General features: G+C 46.0%; 1 protein-coding gene across 1 annotated transcript in view; it reads right to left on the reverse strand.

Moving 5' to 3' along the window:
• RASSF1 (Ras association domain family member 1) overlaps nt 1-17,384 on the reverse strand; it is a 315,149-nt gene that overhangs the window by 295,760 nt on the left and 2,005 nt on the right. The window lies entirely within an intron of this gene.

The raw sequence follows: 17,384 nt of genomic DNA on the forward strand, positions 1-17,384 counted from the left end.
CCGTTATGAAAGTACAAATTTAGCGGGGTCAACCATTATTACAATGCCATTGCAAGACCCACGCTTGAGTATATTACTGTTATACTTGTACTAATAGAGCCGGATTAACCGTTATTACAATGCTATTGTAAGTTTTAACGCAGTATGTTTTCTATGTCCTTGCTTAAACACACACACGTGACGTCAATACAATCTTCACTGGCACTTTAAAAGGCTGAAACCGATTAAATAACATTGTCATGTGAACAAGGCTCGTGGAGCCGAAACGTCATGGACTTTACCTGCACGAAATAAAGGAAAAAAGGAAACTTTATTGGTCCGTGTCCGAGTGCTTTTTACCCTGGCTGGTTGCTATTCCAGAGCGAGGTGAGGCGACGGAATGCAGAATATATATATATATATATATATATATATATATATATATATATATATATATATATAGTAGCTGCCCGTCCCGACGTTATCCGGGTATTAAAAAGCTTTACCCGAAGGACGGCGAACGCTACCCCCGCTTTACAATGCATAAAAAAGCTTTACCCGAAGGACGGCGAACGCTACCACCCGCTTTACAATGCAGCAGGCATCTTAAAATGCACACGCCCACACACAACAACGCTGAAGGGCACGCACACCTCACGACGTGCACGAACGCTAATCTCATCACAGTGAGATTAGCGTTTGTGCACGTCGTGAGGTGTGCGTGCTGTTCAGCGTTGTTGTGTGTGGGCGTGTGCATTCTAAGACGCCTACTGCATTGTAAAGCGAGTGGTGACAGGCAAAGCGGGGGGTGACAGCGCACCAGAGCAGACATGCTGCCCCCAGCGTTTGTCACGCCCACAGCACACGACGACCCACATGGCATGAAGGGTGGAACGTAGCACACGCCCCCAGCATTTGTCACGCCCCCAGCACACGCCCACAGCACACGATATGATTATTTTGTATGTACAACCCACGTGGCACACGCCCCCAGCATTTGTCACGCCCCCAGCACAACGCAGACACACCCAGAAGGGACTACTTTGCTGGCACGGTTCTTTTACCTTTTAAATGTATATAGTGGGCGTCTGCATAGCCTATGTCCTTCTGCTGCAACTGCCCTTTCCAATGCTGTATTGGGTGTTGTGATTGGTGCTGTACTTGAGTTTACCCACCTCAAAGGTTTCAGCTCTCACTTTATAATAGTAGTATAGATATATATATATATATATATATATATAGAGAGAGAGAGAGAGAGAGAGAGACTTCAACATATAAAAACTCCACAAAGACACAATCATTGTACCCGTGGGAACACCATAGTTTTTCCTGCTGAGAGAAGACACCAGCCACGTATACAAAGGAAAAAAATCCTAAAAGAATTGTTAGCAGTAAAGGGAATTCTAGTTGAACAGTTTCAAAATAGTTCCCAATAGATCGATCCGAGAGTACCTCGTGCGTTCAGACATATTAGAGTGAAATGGAAAGGAGAAAATTGCAGTTGATTTGGGTTGCATCTTGGAAACTGTTATTAGGGTCCAAAGGTGACCACTGGTTTTAGTTGAGTTTTTTTGAGTTAACCTTAATTCCTATTTTTTTCTTTGAGGCTGCTGTGAGTCAACGTAGAAAACCCAGAGATTTAGGTGGAGCAGGTCCCTTCGGATCTGAGATCTGGCAGCAGTAGAAAGCTGACATTGAACCGAGTCCCTATCGGGACCAATGTTCTGTCCGTAACTTTACAAAGAAAAGCATTGATAGATTTCTGACAATTCCTATACAAACCGGTTGGACAAACCATGTCAGAGAGGTAGCTCATATTTTCATTCCAAGCGTTTAATTTAATTTACTTTCCAGATAGTATTTGTTTTTTCCAGGATATTGGTTTTCTGTGGTTTTCTTTTTTGATCAGCACATTACGCCATAGAGTGAACTTGGTCACCTGTAAGTGTCCCTGTGACTCAGGTTGTGGGTGGGCAACGCAGCACGTTAGAGTTGAGGCTAAATGCAGTGTTTAGTTTCTCACAGTGCCTGTCCGTGGGGTTTAAAGGTGTTCCGGATACATGCTCATCCATTCCCTGGCCTCTCTGCAGATTGTACAGAGTAGTAGTCACAAATCCCCATTGTAATTGCGATTCTAAATAAAAGTGTGTGAAGGTGGTACAGAGCTTTCAAATAATTTACAGTGCAAAATCAAATGACAATACAGTCCTTATAGGTGAGTGGGCGACTAGTGGTTGAAAATACAAGGATGTGCACGCAGGAGAGAGTTAAAAGAGAGTGAAGAAGAAGAATCAGATGAAGTGTGAAATATACCGTTTGATGATTTTGGAAATAGGGGGAAAGAAAAGGCTGTGTCAAGCAAAGAGGCTACAGAGGAAAGAAGGGTGAAGCAGAGAAGTGGAGAGGTTGTGAAACTCTTCAAATCACTATCCTTTTCACAGACCTCAGTAACATGTAAGTCACAGTCTTACATTTTCAGAACTGAAACAAGTCTAATTATGCGCAGAAAATAATTGTTGTTATTCATTTCGCTGATACAACAAACAAGCTCTGGAAAAACCAATTGTTCGGGCTTATTGGACGTGCATGTCTGACACTTTGGATATTTCGATACAGTAACAGAAAACTCATAGAGAGGTTCCAAAATACTGATCGAATGACACACTAGAGAAAGCACAAGACTTTAGTTTACATGCTTTAAGGCGACGCCCCTAAATTACATAGGACATGCCATTTGGAAAGGGTTACTAGAGGCCCTTTTTAGACCACGCCATTTTTAGCATTTCCCCCACTTTTTTAAACCCACTTAAAACCCTGGAAGAACATATGCACCATAAACAGATCCAGTACAAAGTTTGCAATTGGTCAACTGAAATCTTCATCTGTGCTGTATTAGCAAGTAAAAAGAGTGGTGGTGTGCCTGCAAAGATCATCCTTGGTTGATTTGTGAGTTTTATTCAGCAAGGAGGGGGATACGTTCCAGTCGGAATGGGAGGTAAGGATGCCTGAATACATGGGGTGTCAGGAGATGAGTGGACCACAGCATTGGTGCTTGAGGTTTGACTCCAACTCTGTGGGTGGTTAGTGGCTGTGTACGTGGTATATGATTCCTTGTGACTTAGGGCATCGTTATGATGCCGGAGGGTCGGAAACTGCTGACATGCATGCTGGTGGTCCGATTGCTGCATTATGATGTAACCGCTGGGTTGGCAGTCAGAACGCTGAGGGGGGCATGCTGCGGCCATGTAAAAGGGCCCCAGCTCATGCTGCCACTTGGCAACACCTCCTGCACGTCTGTGCACCGTATTCCATGTACATGGCACACCGTGCACGGAGGTGTGTGGGGGCACTACATGTGCCCCCAGGGCCACTTTTCAGTGGTCCACAATGGATGGGGGCTCTGTTTGAGGTCCCATATATGTTTCCGTCAACCTTTTCATGGTGGTGTTCCCGCTATGAAAAGGCTGTTGGAAAGAGACATTGTAATCCTGATGGCAGGCCTGCCCTGGCAATGCCGCTATTCTAGGACGCAGCTCCGACCGCTGCCCCATTGGGATCTCGGATCCTGGCTGAGGCGGTGGTCTTGCGTTGTACAGAGGTTGGTCCAAATGCCAGCATCATAATGCGGAAGGTCGGAGCGAAGGGATGTCAGGGGTCGGACTGCCACCGAAGGCCTGTCACTGACCCGACTGCCTGACATCCAAATCTCAAGATTACAAAGCCATCAGTAAATAAAATTGAAAATATACCAATTTTTGTGAAGTACCGGATATTTATTTTGTATATGCCTCAGACATATAGACAGAATATTGGCATCATCTATAAGAACAGTGCAATCTACCAATACATAACTTTCCAGTGAGTACTTATTCTGGGTATTTGAGCCAACCCTATGAGAGAGAAACTACTCACCAGCAGATCAGCAAATTGGAAGGAAATCCAATTTGTGTAATCCACAACAAAGAGCCTCAATATCTATATCACTTGTTGTATGGTGCATTGAAAGGTAGCTTAGCTGCCTGCTACGCCAGAACCAGAAAGGAGGAAAACACTTGGGAGGGGGTTATCATGCTGCACAAACGAAATCCCTTTGTAAAATATGGATCACTGAAAGAATATCGACGGACAGAATATCGACCATCAAAAATATCGTTGAGAAAATATCGACAGTCAAAATATCGAAACAGGTAAGTACAAAAATATCGAGTTAAAAATATCGTTTACAAAAATATAGTTGTAAAAAATATCGTATTTACTAAAAACAGTGTTAAATTAAATTAATATTAATAATTAATTACTAAAATATACTTAAAATTACTTAAATTAACTTATAATAATTAAATAATTAATGAAAGTTAAATAAATATTTTTTTATTTCATATTTATTAAACATATATATATAGTAATAAAATATAATAAAATAATACCCAAAAACTGAAAACTGACTCTGAACCCTAAAAATACCCCTTTACCCAAAAACTGAAAACTGACCCTGAACCCTAAAAATACCCCTTTACCCAAAAACTGAAAACTGACCCTGAACCCTAAAAATACCCCTTTGCCCAAAAACTGAAAACTGACCCTGAACCCTAAAAATACCCCTTTACCCAAAAACCCAAAACTGACCCTGAACCCTAAAAATACCCCTTTACCCAAAAACCCAAAACTGACCCTGAACCCTAAAAATAAAAACGATATTACTTCACTTACCTTAAAAACGATATTACTTCACTTACCTTAAAAACGATATTTTGGCTGTCTATATTCTGTCCTGTCGATATTTTCTCCAAACGATATTTTGGAGTCGATATTATGTCCAAACGATATTTTGGAGTCGATATTATGTCTGTGCACCGTGAAATATCACCATAAATGAACCCCTTTTAATTCACTTTAAAAACGTGATACTTAGCCCCCCTTGAAGACAAATGATTTTCATTCGAAACCTCGTGTTTAATCTAATTGAGTAGTTGTTCACAAATGCAATGCTTGAAAAAAAGCAATAGGTCCTGATGAAGCATCATGTTTAATGTCTTTGTAGCGAAATGAGAGAGCGCAAACTGACCTAAATGTATGAGTGCATCACACTTACCCGTAGTAAGCACAAATCATGAGGAGAAATGCCATGAGTGCTAGTAGTATCTGCAATTATATTCTGAATGTATAGCTAATGTAGAGATTTAAGTAGAAGTGGAACTAATACAGAAATGTGTGACACTATATGATTTTATTAGATGTGATTATTCCTGAATCCATGTCGTGTAGCTGCTAAAATGTAAGATGGCATGTGGTTAAACGCAGAACGTGGTAGGCCTCAGGGCCAGAGCTAGAAGGGAAGGGGAAGGTGTTTCTTTCCACGACATAGATTGAACTAATGTTTTGGTCATTGCATTAATGGGCCATGATTTATAGATGTGTTTACTGAATAATAGAATAAGAGTATTAACATGCTTTGATTAATGAAGAAGTTGAATGCTATAAGCATTATGAGAAATGTTGCGAACCTTTTTGGAAGTCTATGAGAGTTGGGTTCTTGGCTGCAGATGTCTGTCTGCAAGAGAGAAGGGAGGATCCGATTATAAATAATATGAATAGAGGTCTGTTCAGTAGACGGCCCAGACATGGAGGAGGGTTCCGGAATGTTTAAGGGGTATCAGCGGGCCGGAGAAGAGTCTGAGAAGCAAGGTCAACTCCAACGTATGAGGCCCAATACAAAGCAGCATGGAAAAAGCCAGAAGCTACACCACGTGAGGGGCGTCTCACGAGGGGCGTCTCAAATGTTGTTGACTGTTTTGTATTAGGAACAGCACCCCTGGGTGGAGTTAGAGCAGATGCCTGAGGACCCTTTAGAGAGCGGATGGGTAGGCAGAGAGGGGTCATGACTGGAGAACTATAGGTTTTCACCAAGAGACTAAGAGTGAGTGACTTCCCTTGGGGGTCATTCACTGCTGACACCTTTTGTTAGGTTGAGACTTGGTTAAGTAGGGATACCATCTAGAGCAGGGTAGGGACAGCCTAACCTGTGTGTTTTCCTCCAACTTAAATGAAGGAGAGATCTCAATATGCGTCAATGCTGATAGCTTTATTATTCTTAGAACTTGTGCTGGTAATTTCCGTTGCTCGTCTGAGGGCTTTCAGAGAGCACATGTATGTAGTTGGACCTGTGTATCTCGTGAATCTCATTCTGAGATGCCTGTATTTGCAGCTTATCCTAACCTTACAATAAACTTTTGAAAGCTAGAAGTTGTTTGTGATCTTTTGGAGCGAGGTCCTTTATTGGGTGAACTAGCTTGGTAAGAGATGCACTTTCTTCCCTCAATGACAGGCAACAAAGGTTCAGTCGACCAGATCGAGGTTTAGATCAATAGTGATAAGGTATCGATCAAAATCTCGCCCTTCCAGTTGGTAGCTATAGAGGATGGTTGCCTTCTTGAGGACGGTGACCTAGGCCAGGTTAGCTTACCCCAAGGCCCCTAGAGATCGATGATCGGAAGAACCGCCCGCCGAAGAAGATCCGGATGACGTGAGACAGAAAAAGCAGCAGTATCGGTCGAGAGTGAGTATAAAGGGTCATGCGTGTTAGATTGCGGTGTTTTTGTATTGTATCTATGTTGTAATGTCTGGCGGAGTTGAATGTCTGTAGAGTGACTGTGGAACAGGTTGTGAGCGCGCGCAACCGGTGGAAATCTTAAGTTCAAGGAGAGCTTAAGTGGTTCGGGTGTATCGGACACCCAGAGTAATTGTCAACTAGTGTGAAGGGGGTCATGAGGTACCATTGATCACCCGAAAGACCGAGATAGGGGGAACGTAAGAGTGAGTGCGTGAGTAACGGACGCTGGTCGGAGGTTACTGTGTGTGTAAGCAACCTATCAGAGAGACGATAGACATTTCGTCAGTTGTGTTGACAATTACATATAGACTGTGGACGTACAGTCGAGGGAAGTGACCGCTTGGTCGGAAGTAGTCATTTTTCGGTGTATGAATGAGACGCATGCATGACCGGGAGACGAGTTGAGAAAGGAGGGGTGCTGCTGCGAAGCGGAGAAAAGTGACGTCAGGAAGTGTCGCGCAGTGATTGGCTGACCGGAGAAAGACCGCGCTGTGATAGGCCAGCTAGCAAAGACGTCAGAAAGTGTCGGGCTGGGATTGGCCGACCGGAGAAAGACCGCGCTGCGATAGGCCAAGTTAGCAAAGCCGCGTTAGGATTGGTGGATTGTCATCAGGAAGTAAACAGAGTAGCGAGGCTGGATATTGTGCGCATAATTATGAAGTGTTTTAAATGGCTGAGAGCGGCGTTTAAAAAAGAGAAGCGGGGATCGGATGAAGGGGAAGAAGCCCCGCCGGAGGGTACGCCGGCTCGTTACATGGCAGTGAATGTTGGGCTGCATACGATCCTTTGGATATCAGAGTGGAGTAAGATTACGGAAGGAAATGAGGAACTGACGTTCCCGAAGTACGGGACGTTCAGATTAGAGGTGTTACATCGATTAAAATCAGTCATGACCTCAATGAGACCCTTGCCTAGACCGACCCAGTTTGAAGCCCTTGATGCATGGATTAGGGCAGCGCATGAAAAAAATATGAACAGACGACAAGAAAGGGTGAAACGATCGGTAAGGGCAGTGCAGGATGCCAGGTGGGATGCGGATGCCAAAAGATGGAGAGTGCATAACATGGAAGTAAATAAACTGTACCCAGTGTTAGAGGTGCCCGGAAATAAAAGCCCCCTAGAAGAGGATGATGAGAGCGAAACAGAGGACAGCCTGATAAACAGATTATTGACAGACAGGCCACCCCCGTATAATAGAGCAGGGGGAGAGGTCGAGCATAGTGAAAGAGGAAAGGGGGGCAATGCAGGAGAGCATGGACCGCTTCCCAGTTCAGAGTGGGATCCTGAGGCAAAGAAAGAGCTGTCCCAGCCTAGTCAGGTGCAACAGGTAGTCGGGAGGTTTGTGGTACAAAGAGCGCCGGAAACGGAGTGCGCCACATCCTACGGATTACCAGCTGCACTACAGGTACCTGTTACCATAGGTCCTATAGTATCGATATATGACCCAGAGAGAGCAAGAGGGGAAGAACGGGTACGGAAGGACGGAGAAAGAGCAGAAACGGCAAGGAGGAACGATACGATCAATTCCCCAAGTCAGATGCCGATACCCAGAGAGTGGAGCACCCCGATGCACACAGCAGGGGATCCAGGAGGGGATCCTGGGGGCCCTAGATGGCCAGTGGATCTGAGGGGATCTGGACGAAAATCCTTTCAAGAGCTAAATGAGTACATGAAGAAGTGGGATGAGGCAGTGGAGGCTCACAAGAGCATCATAGCTGCAGAAGCTGAAAGGGAAAGTCAAGACAGCAGAGCTCGGACTCACTGCGGGGCTGGGGAGAGCAGCCCGGAGTGGGACTGGAGAGAGAGAGATAGTAGGGGAGTCACCCATTGGGCCCGGAGTGGAGATAGAACGGACCTGGAAAACGGGGGCCCCGGGAGTGGAGGGGTGGCGCGCCCAATACTCAGTGAAGGGGAGAGGAGAACGCAAGAGTACAGAAACAGCTTTAAGTGTACCCACTGTGTGCCCGGCACCAGAGAACTGAATGGGAGTTGTGAGAGGTCGCACCATAGTCCCTGTGATGACGGAAACGAGCGCAGCCCAGGGAATATGGGGAACCAGGAAGGATCGTATCGGATACTGAGCGATACTAGGCAAAGGGAGAGTAGCGACCAGAGGGAAAATAACAGAGAGGAGTACGGTGAAAGGAGAGAAGCAGGAGAGAGTGGGCAGAGCAAGAGTGGGGGTAACAGGCCCGTGTTCCATCACCTTCCGAGATCGGATGGCCGAGCATGGGACCTGGAGAGATGGGAGCAAGGGAGAGCACTCATTAACTCTCCCGAGCCCAAACGTAGAGCTCGGAGTTGGGATGGTAGGGAGACCAGTGAGCCCCCTTCGAAAGACATATTGCGAGCTGAGATAAAAGCCAAGAGACTCGATGTCGCCAGCTTAAGGTCAGACCTGGATGACATGGTAGATGGTACCCTGCCTTTAGAAAGAATGGAAATGTATGAGCAGGATGAAATACTGTATATGGCAAAGGACATCACTCGAAAAGCGAGAGCAATCCATGAGAAGTTAGTCGAACTAGCAGGCAAATATATGGTGGACCTGTCAAGAACCAAAGCATTACAGGGTAACCACAGGCTACATTATACAGATCGAGACCTAGATGAGAGGAGAACGATCGGGCTGAAAACGCACATAAGGGAACTGATCACTGGAATAAGGACATGGAGGGCACTAGATAAGTGGGAAGAGAGGTGGTCCAAGAAAGGGACCGTCAGGAGAAGCACGCTTGGTACGACACCAGGAAGGCTGCAGGGAATAGAAGCATACCCTTTGCGTGAAGTCGCAAATGGGAATTATGTACATGTCCCTTGGAGTAGGGGAGATTTAGCTGCTTTTACCACCTCCTTCCCCAAATTGCGGGAAAGCCCAGTGGAGTGGTACAAGCAAGTTGAGAGATTTGTAAAAATCTCAAAGGTCCTATGGATAGATCTGAACACGCTGTTTGACATTGTAGTACCAGGAGATCTGTGGACAGCATGCAAGGTTAGCGCTGAGTGGCCCACAACGGAGCCGGAGAGAGATGCTAAGACTAATGGGCCGTCCGAGATTGTGATGGCAAAATTCGAGAGAGTGATGACTTGGCTGAAAGAGAAAGTGCCAATGCAAGACATAGATTGGGTCAAAATAGACCGAACCAGACAGGAACCCAAAGAGACAGTCCACGAATATTATGAGAGATTGCTGAAGGCGTTTAAACAGTATAGCGGCTTGGATGTAATGGATCCAAAAGACATAGGGCAATTTGTGTCCAAGTTCGTCCTGGGACTGAGACCGGATATTAGTTTAATGATTCAGCAACACTTGATTTGTTGGCAAAATAGACCCCTAGACGAAATACTGAGATATGCCAGGTACTGCTGTGATGAGATAGACTCCAAGGCTAAGAAACTAAAAGAAAAATTGATGGTGGTACAGATGCAGGCAGCAGGGAAGGGGGGACAGCAGCAACAGCAGCAAGGAACAGGTACAGGAGGAAAGAAGCAGTATAGTCAGAACAAGGGCAATGAGGAGAGTTCCACCTTTAGACCCAGAATAGACATAGCTGCCTTGAAGAAAACGACTAGGTGCCACCAGTGTAACGAGGTGGGGCATTGGAAACGCGAGTGTCCCTACAATGTAGAGATAGGAGAACAAGAGGAAGAGGAGGAAGAGGTCCAGAGCGCGCCTACGAGAGGGGTGACGCCATACCAGGGAAAGGTGCTCAAAGGGGGGGGGGCTCCTCCCCGAGCCCAGTTCCCGCAACCTCCCCGAGTAGGGAATATGGGTAAGACCTATAGACAGATGCCCCTGTTTGTAGAAGGAGAAGAGTGCTATTATGTGGACCCATTAACCGGACAGAGAGTGGAAAGAGAAGACTGCACCCTCGGGGCAGCCTTGGAGGTGGACCAGAGGGGACCCTATGTCGAAGCAGAAGTAGCAGGGTGCCCCACGACATTTCTGGTGGACACAGGAGCCACTAGGTCCACGATCAGATCAGCTGCAGTTCCAGACCTGCCCATGTCTGGAGAGACCATACAAGTGGTGGGGGTCGCAAACAGGAGAATAACCAGCCAATTGACAGAACCGGTACAGGTGAAAATAGGGAAGTACAGCGATGAGCACCAGTTTGTGGTTTGCGATTCAAGTCCTGTGTGTCTGCTAGGCAGAGACCTGTTGTGTAAATTGAATTGTACAATATACTGTACACCTCAGGGAGTGGAGGTATTGACCAATGATGATGACGCAGACTTCAAAGTTGCAAACTCAAGAATATGCGTGGAGCTGTACCCTACTTTGACAGTAGATGAGCTCCCCTGGGACTTGAGAGAGACAGTGGCACCAGAAGTATGGGACTTCACTGGGGAAGAGATTGGATTGGTCAAAGGGGTGGACCCAGTGAAAATTGTAGTGAAACCGCATGCTGAGTTCCCAAGAACACCCCAATATAAATTAACTCCAGAAACGATTGCAGGCATAAAACCCGTGATCGAGTCCATGATTAAACAGGGAATACTGAAAGAAATCGTGGGTAGTCCATGCAACTCCCCGATTATGGGTCTGCAGAAACCAAATGGGAAATTCCGGATAGTACAGGACCTTCGAAAGATTAATAACATAGTCGTTTCGTGTTGTCCAGTGGTACCGAATCCATCAGTGATACTGTTTCAGATTCCATTCCAAGCTGAGTGGTTCACTGTGATTGATCTTTGTCAGGCTTTCTTTTCGATCCCTCTGGACGAAGAAAGCCATTTTCTTTTCGCATTTAAGCTGGAAGGTCGCGTCCTAACATGGTGTCGTATTCCTCAGGGGTATACAGAGAGCCCATCGATCTTTAACCAGCTTTTGAAGAAAAATCTTGAAAGTCTAGTGCTGCCCCAGAAGTCAGTTCTGGTCCAGTACATAGACGACCTCCTCGTGGCGTCAGAAACAGAAGAAGCTTGCAGGGAGGACTCCATTGCTTTGTTAAATCACCTAGCTGCCAATGGGCACAAGGTGTCCCCGGGAAAGTTGCAGTACTGCCTGACAGAAGTGCAGTACTTGGGACACAGAATAGAGAAAGGCAAACGAAAGGTGTCACCAGACAGGATAGAGGCGATCATGAAAATGAATGCGCCTAAGACACAGAGAGAGGTCAGGATGTTCCTAGGGATGGTGGGTTATTGCCGACAGTGGATCGCGAACTTTTCACTGAAAGCAAAGCCCTTGCAAAAACTGACGCATAAGGAGGTGAGCGATCCGGTACCATGGGACAAAGACTGTTTGATGGCATTCCTACAGCTGCGAGAGGACCTGTGTCGTGCTCCGGCATTGGGAATGCCTGATTACAATAAACCATTTTTGCTTTACTGTTGTGAGAGAGAAGGTTGCGCGTTGTCTGTGTTAGTCCAAATCCATGGGAATGCCCGTAGACCAGTTGCTTATTTCTCGGCTACTTTAGACCCAGTAGCCGCAGCGTTGCCCGGATGTCTCAAATCCGTTGCTGCAACGGGTGTCAGCATTGAGAGATGTGAAAATATCGTCATGGGGCACCCGTTAGAGGTGTGCGTGCCCCATTCTGTTGAACTGTTGATGACCAGGACCAAAACACAGCATCTGACCAACAGCAGGCTCACGCGCTATGAGCAAGTTATTCTTGCTGCAGAGAATGTGACCCTCAGGAGATGCTCTGTTTTGAACCCTGCCACCTTGATGCCACTCCCAAATGATATCGAGGATGATGATGAATGTACAGACCATGACTGCCTCGATGTGACTGAACTATGCACCAAACCCAGACCCGACATCGTAGATGAGCCACTGACCGACCCAGACGAAATTTTCTTTGTCGATGGCTCATGTGTAAGAGACGAAGTTGGGCAGTTGAGAGCAGCTTACGCTGTTTGTACAATTACTGGAGTGGTGGAAGCTGGGTGCCTGGAAGGAGTACACTCCGCTCAGGTAGCCGAGATTATTGCCTTGACACGTGCTTGCTTGGCAAGCAATCAAATTCGAGTCACCATATACACCGACAGCCAATATGGTTATGGGGTGGTTCATGATTACGGGCAGTTATGGTCTCAAAGAGGGTTCATGACCTCTTCAGGCTCTACCATTCGCAATGGAGAGTTTGTGCGCCTGTTGTTAGAGGCGTTGCAATGTCCAGCAGGTATCGCAGTTGTAAAGTGCACCGCACATACCAGGAATGAGGACTTCGTCTCGAAAGGCAATAGATATGCCGACGAAGTCGCGCGGTATTGCGCAGAACAAGGGTACTCTTTCACAGAGGTGGAAGTGGGTGGAATAAATGTAAGGACTGAATTAGCCATGATATTGGAAACTGTTGATACTTGGGACGAACTGGCAAACATGCAAGAAAATGCTCCTGATTTTGAAAAAGAAACATGGGAAAAGGCAGGATGTGTAGTGGGTGAGTCCCATTTTTGGGTCTCAGCAGACGGCAGAGCAGTGTTGCCCAATGAGATGGTGAGCCCAATGGCCAGACACATACATGGTCCCGTACACCTAGGGAGAGACGCTATGCTGAGAGTGTTTAGACAGACCTGGTACAATCCTAAGTTTAGAATAGCAGCAGAAGCAGTGTGCCAGCGTTGTGTGACCTGTCAGCAGTTGAACGTAGGGAAAAGAACACCAGTTGCACTGAGCCACATAGGAAGGTCTGGAGGTCCATTCAATCGAATGCAGATAGATTTCATTGAAATGCCGAGGTGCAACCGCCTCCGCTATGTCCTGGTGGTTGTTTGTGTATTCTCCAGATGGGTTGAGGCATACCCTACACGTAGGTGCGACACCCTCACAGTGGCCAAGTTACTGCTTAGGGAACTCATTCCGCGCTTCGGGGTGCCGGCCTCTTTGGAATCAGATAGGGGAACGCATTTCAACAGCGAGCTTGTGAAGATGATTTGTGCGGCTCTGAACATAGATCAGAAATTGCATTGCAGTTACCGACCAGAAGCCTCAGGAATTGTGGAGCAGATCAATGGCACGATCAAAGCCAGAATTGCAAAAGTGTGTTCCTCAACGACCCTGAGTTGGCCTGACGCCCTGCCATTGGTCCTCATGAGCCTTCGTAGTACCCCAGACAGAAGAACGGGGTTGTCACCACATGAGGTGTTAATGGGGAGAGCAATGAGGCTGCCATCTGTCCCAACTACTGCACTGTTAAATATCACAGATGATATGATCCTGGACTATTGTAAGGGGCTGTCTGACGCCATTCATTCTGTGTCCCTTCAGGTGCAGGCTGCCGAGGTTCCATCGTGCCAGGGCCCGTGCCATGACCTGTACCCTGGGGACTGGGTCCTGGTGAAAAAACATGTGAGAAGAAGCTGCTTGGATGTTCGTTGGCGTGGGCCCTTCCAGATCATCCTGATCGCGAATACGGCTGTGAAGGTGGGAGGCCTGCCCAATTGGATCCACGCGTCACATACGCGAAGGGTTCCAGCACCTCGGGAAGAAACAGCTCCTCTCTCGGATAGACGTCCAGCAGAGGACCGAGAAGCCATAGAGGGGGCTGGCCAAGCTGAAGAGGTACCAGCGGAAGCAGGGAACGAGTCTGACCAAGCTGAGGACGGTCAGTACAACAGCGAAACAGACGACGCTACAGAAGGAGAAAGTAGCTGGGAGTACGAGTCAGACACTGACAGGTCTGACAGAGAGCGAGAACAGACAAGAAGGAGAAGGAGTAGAAGGGCACGTGGAGAAGCTAATTGGCCGCAAAGAAGGAGCTCTAGCCTGAGGTCAACTCCAGAGATAACCCTTCCTCCAATATCAGAAGACTCAGACCCGGAAGAAGGTGCTCAGGGCGCTGAAGCACCGGACCGAAGAAGGTCAAGAAGAGTGCGTGTGCCAAGCAGAAGATACTCCACCCCTGAGTGGACATATCTGGCGACAAATGTCTTTGAAACAGGAGACAGGGAGGATTCGAGCGGTGGTGGTGTCCAGTTCTGAGCCCATCGTCACCGTGGAAATACGACTGTTGGTACCCGGAGTCGAACAAGAAGGGTCACTAACATTCATGCTCCCCAGACCTCCCCGCCTCAGCAAGTTAAAACACATGTTTCTCTCAGAATTGCAATTCCCCGACTTTGGTACAACGATAACAGCCCATGAAGAGCACAATCTTCGTTTGGAAATACTGAACTTTGCTATCGAAGCTGCAGGCACAAACCTGATAGTAGATGCTTAAAGGACTTTGTAAATAAAGCGAGCAGAAAAAGAAGATTACCTAGCGCCCAGGAAGCAGAGAATATTAGGGAACTTCCCTTGAGTTGATGGAGAAGGGCTAGGGTTGTCTTTATTGAACTGTTAAAGGACTTTTTGCGAAGAAGGTTGTCAGCTTCCAGTTGTGTGGATTCTAAAGACAAAAGGAGTAAAAAGAGACTGTAAAGGAACGAGAAGAAAGGAACTTGTGCCAAGATAAGAGAGAGCTATATTGTCTGACGAAATGGAAGCCGGCACCCAGAACCGCAGAGCTAAATGTATAATAGGTACACTAATAGTAGGAGTGATAATATTAATAGCTTTAGTGGTAACAATTTCTTATGTAAAGGGACATGAGGAAGAGGCGAAGGTAACTGATGTGAAATCTGTAGAAACGCTTACACCCACTGTTGCTGGTGAGAAAAGGGAAAACACTCAAGAGAAAGCGTTATTAGCTGCAGAAGCCCGCAGGTTACACGTAGATGAGTCCCAAGGAGACTTTAGGTCAAATGCTTATGCTAAACTCTTATATGAATACGTGGATGCCATGGAGGTTAAGGACTGTTACGTCTGCATGCAGTTGCCGGCGTCTGTAGATGAAGGCATTAGATATCATCACCTCCCGCTGACATATGGCATTACATGTAGCTTACTGCTTAGTATATTTTATGGGAGAGATAGTTTTGAATACTATTTCTCCAACTATGATTCAGTGTTGCCAGAAGTCCCAAATTATAAGCAGATGAACAAATGGGACTACTGGAAGAGTGAAGACAGACTGGCCAAGTTCTTCATTCCTTGGATTACCTTAGATACTTCACATGCCCGTAGAAATAACCTGACATGCAAAGTGTCAGAAGTCGAGAAGAAGTTCATAGGGCAGGTGGATGATCGTTACAGGAGACAAAAGATTTTGAAAAAATCAGGACAATGGAAAACAGATTGGACCGAGGAAGAGAAGGCACACAAGAGAAAGGGTAGTAGTGGTCCAATAGCTTTAGATAAGACGCAGAAAGGAAAGCTATGTCTTCACCGAGCCAAAACGTATTACGAAAATGTATACGTGGGAGAAGTCAGCTGTGAACATGCTTTCAATATAGAGTACTATACTAAAGATTTCCTGAAGGGAATGCAAGTGATTCCAAATGTGTATTTTGTATGTGGAAGAAATGCCTACGTGAGACTACCTGACAACTGGTATGGATCATGTTACCTAGCAATTGTTTTCCCCAAAATATATCATGCACAAGACTTAGAGATCATCGAGGGCAAGACATCATCGAGGGGAAGGAGAGATATAGGAGATGCAGAAATGGTTGGAGATGTCTTTGGAGCTATGTTCCCTCTTTTGGGACTAATCCTTAATGATGTTAAAATTAGACGACTGGCAACAGTCGTCGACAGGTTGTCTGCCAGCACTGCTCAGTCCTTAATGCTGGTAGAAGGAGAGATGCAATCGATAAGGGCTATGGTTCTTCAGAACCGTCTTGCGTTAGACGTCCTACTAGCAAAAGAGGGCGGAGTCTGTAAGGCTTTGAAGGTCCAGGAATGTTGTACTTACATTCCAGACAATTCAAAGCCCCTTGAGAAAGTTATTAGGAACATAACTGATATTCACAAGGAGATCGAAGACTTGAGTAGAGAAAATGTCTGGGAAAAGGTGGGCCACGGAATGAGTGAAGTTGGAGGGTGGATCTCCACCTTAGGCAAAAGCTTTGTGTGGTATATACTAAAACCTATCATCATAATATTGATCTGTGGGATCATATTGTGGGGATTGGTGAGGGTATTCAAATGGTACAGAGCAAGAAGGTCAGAAAGGGCCCAAAGAGAGCAGCTGCAGAGATTGGCTGCCATACAAGATAATCAGTACAGGAGTCTGAGGGCTCTGGAAACGCAGAGACAAGTTATGCTAGCAATAACTGCAGTTTAAATGTTAGTGATGACCCCGAGAGGTCATCAAAGGGGGGAACTGAGAGAGCGCAAACTGACCTAAATGTATGAGTGCATCACACTTACCCGTAGTAAGCACAAATCATGAGGAGAAATGCCATGAGTGCTAGTAGTATCTGCAATTATATTCTGAATGTATAGCTAATGTAGAGATTTAAGTAGAAGTGGAACTAATACAGAAATGTGTGACACTATATGATTTTATTAGATGTGATTATTCCTGAATCCATGTCGTGTAGCTGCTAAAATGTAAGATGGCATGTGGTTAAACGCAGAACGTGGTAGGCCTCAGGGCCAGAGCTAGAAGGGAAGGGGAAGGTGTTTCTTTCCACGACATAGATTGAACTAATGTTTTGGTCATTGCATTAATGGGCCATGATTTATAGATGTGTTTACTGAATAATAGAATAAGAGTATTAACATGCTTTGATTAATGAAGAAGTTGAATGCTATAAGCATTATGAGAAATGTTGCGAACCTTTTTGGAAGTCTATGAGAGTTGGGTTCTTGGCTGCAGATGTCTGTCTGCAAGAGAGAAGGGAGGATCCGATTATAAATAATATGAATAGAGGTCTGTTCAGTAGACGGCCCAGACATGGAGGAGGGTTCCGGAATGTTTAAGGGGTATCAGCGGGCCGGAGAAGAGTCTGAGAA

This window comes from Lissotriton helveticus, chromosome 9 (assembly GCF_964261635.1).
Source record: "Lissotriton helveticus chromosome 9, aLisHel1.1, whole genome shotgun sequence".
NCBI lineage: Eukaryota > Metazoa > Chordata > Amphibia > Caudata > Salamandridae > Lissotriton > Lissotriton helveticus.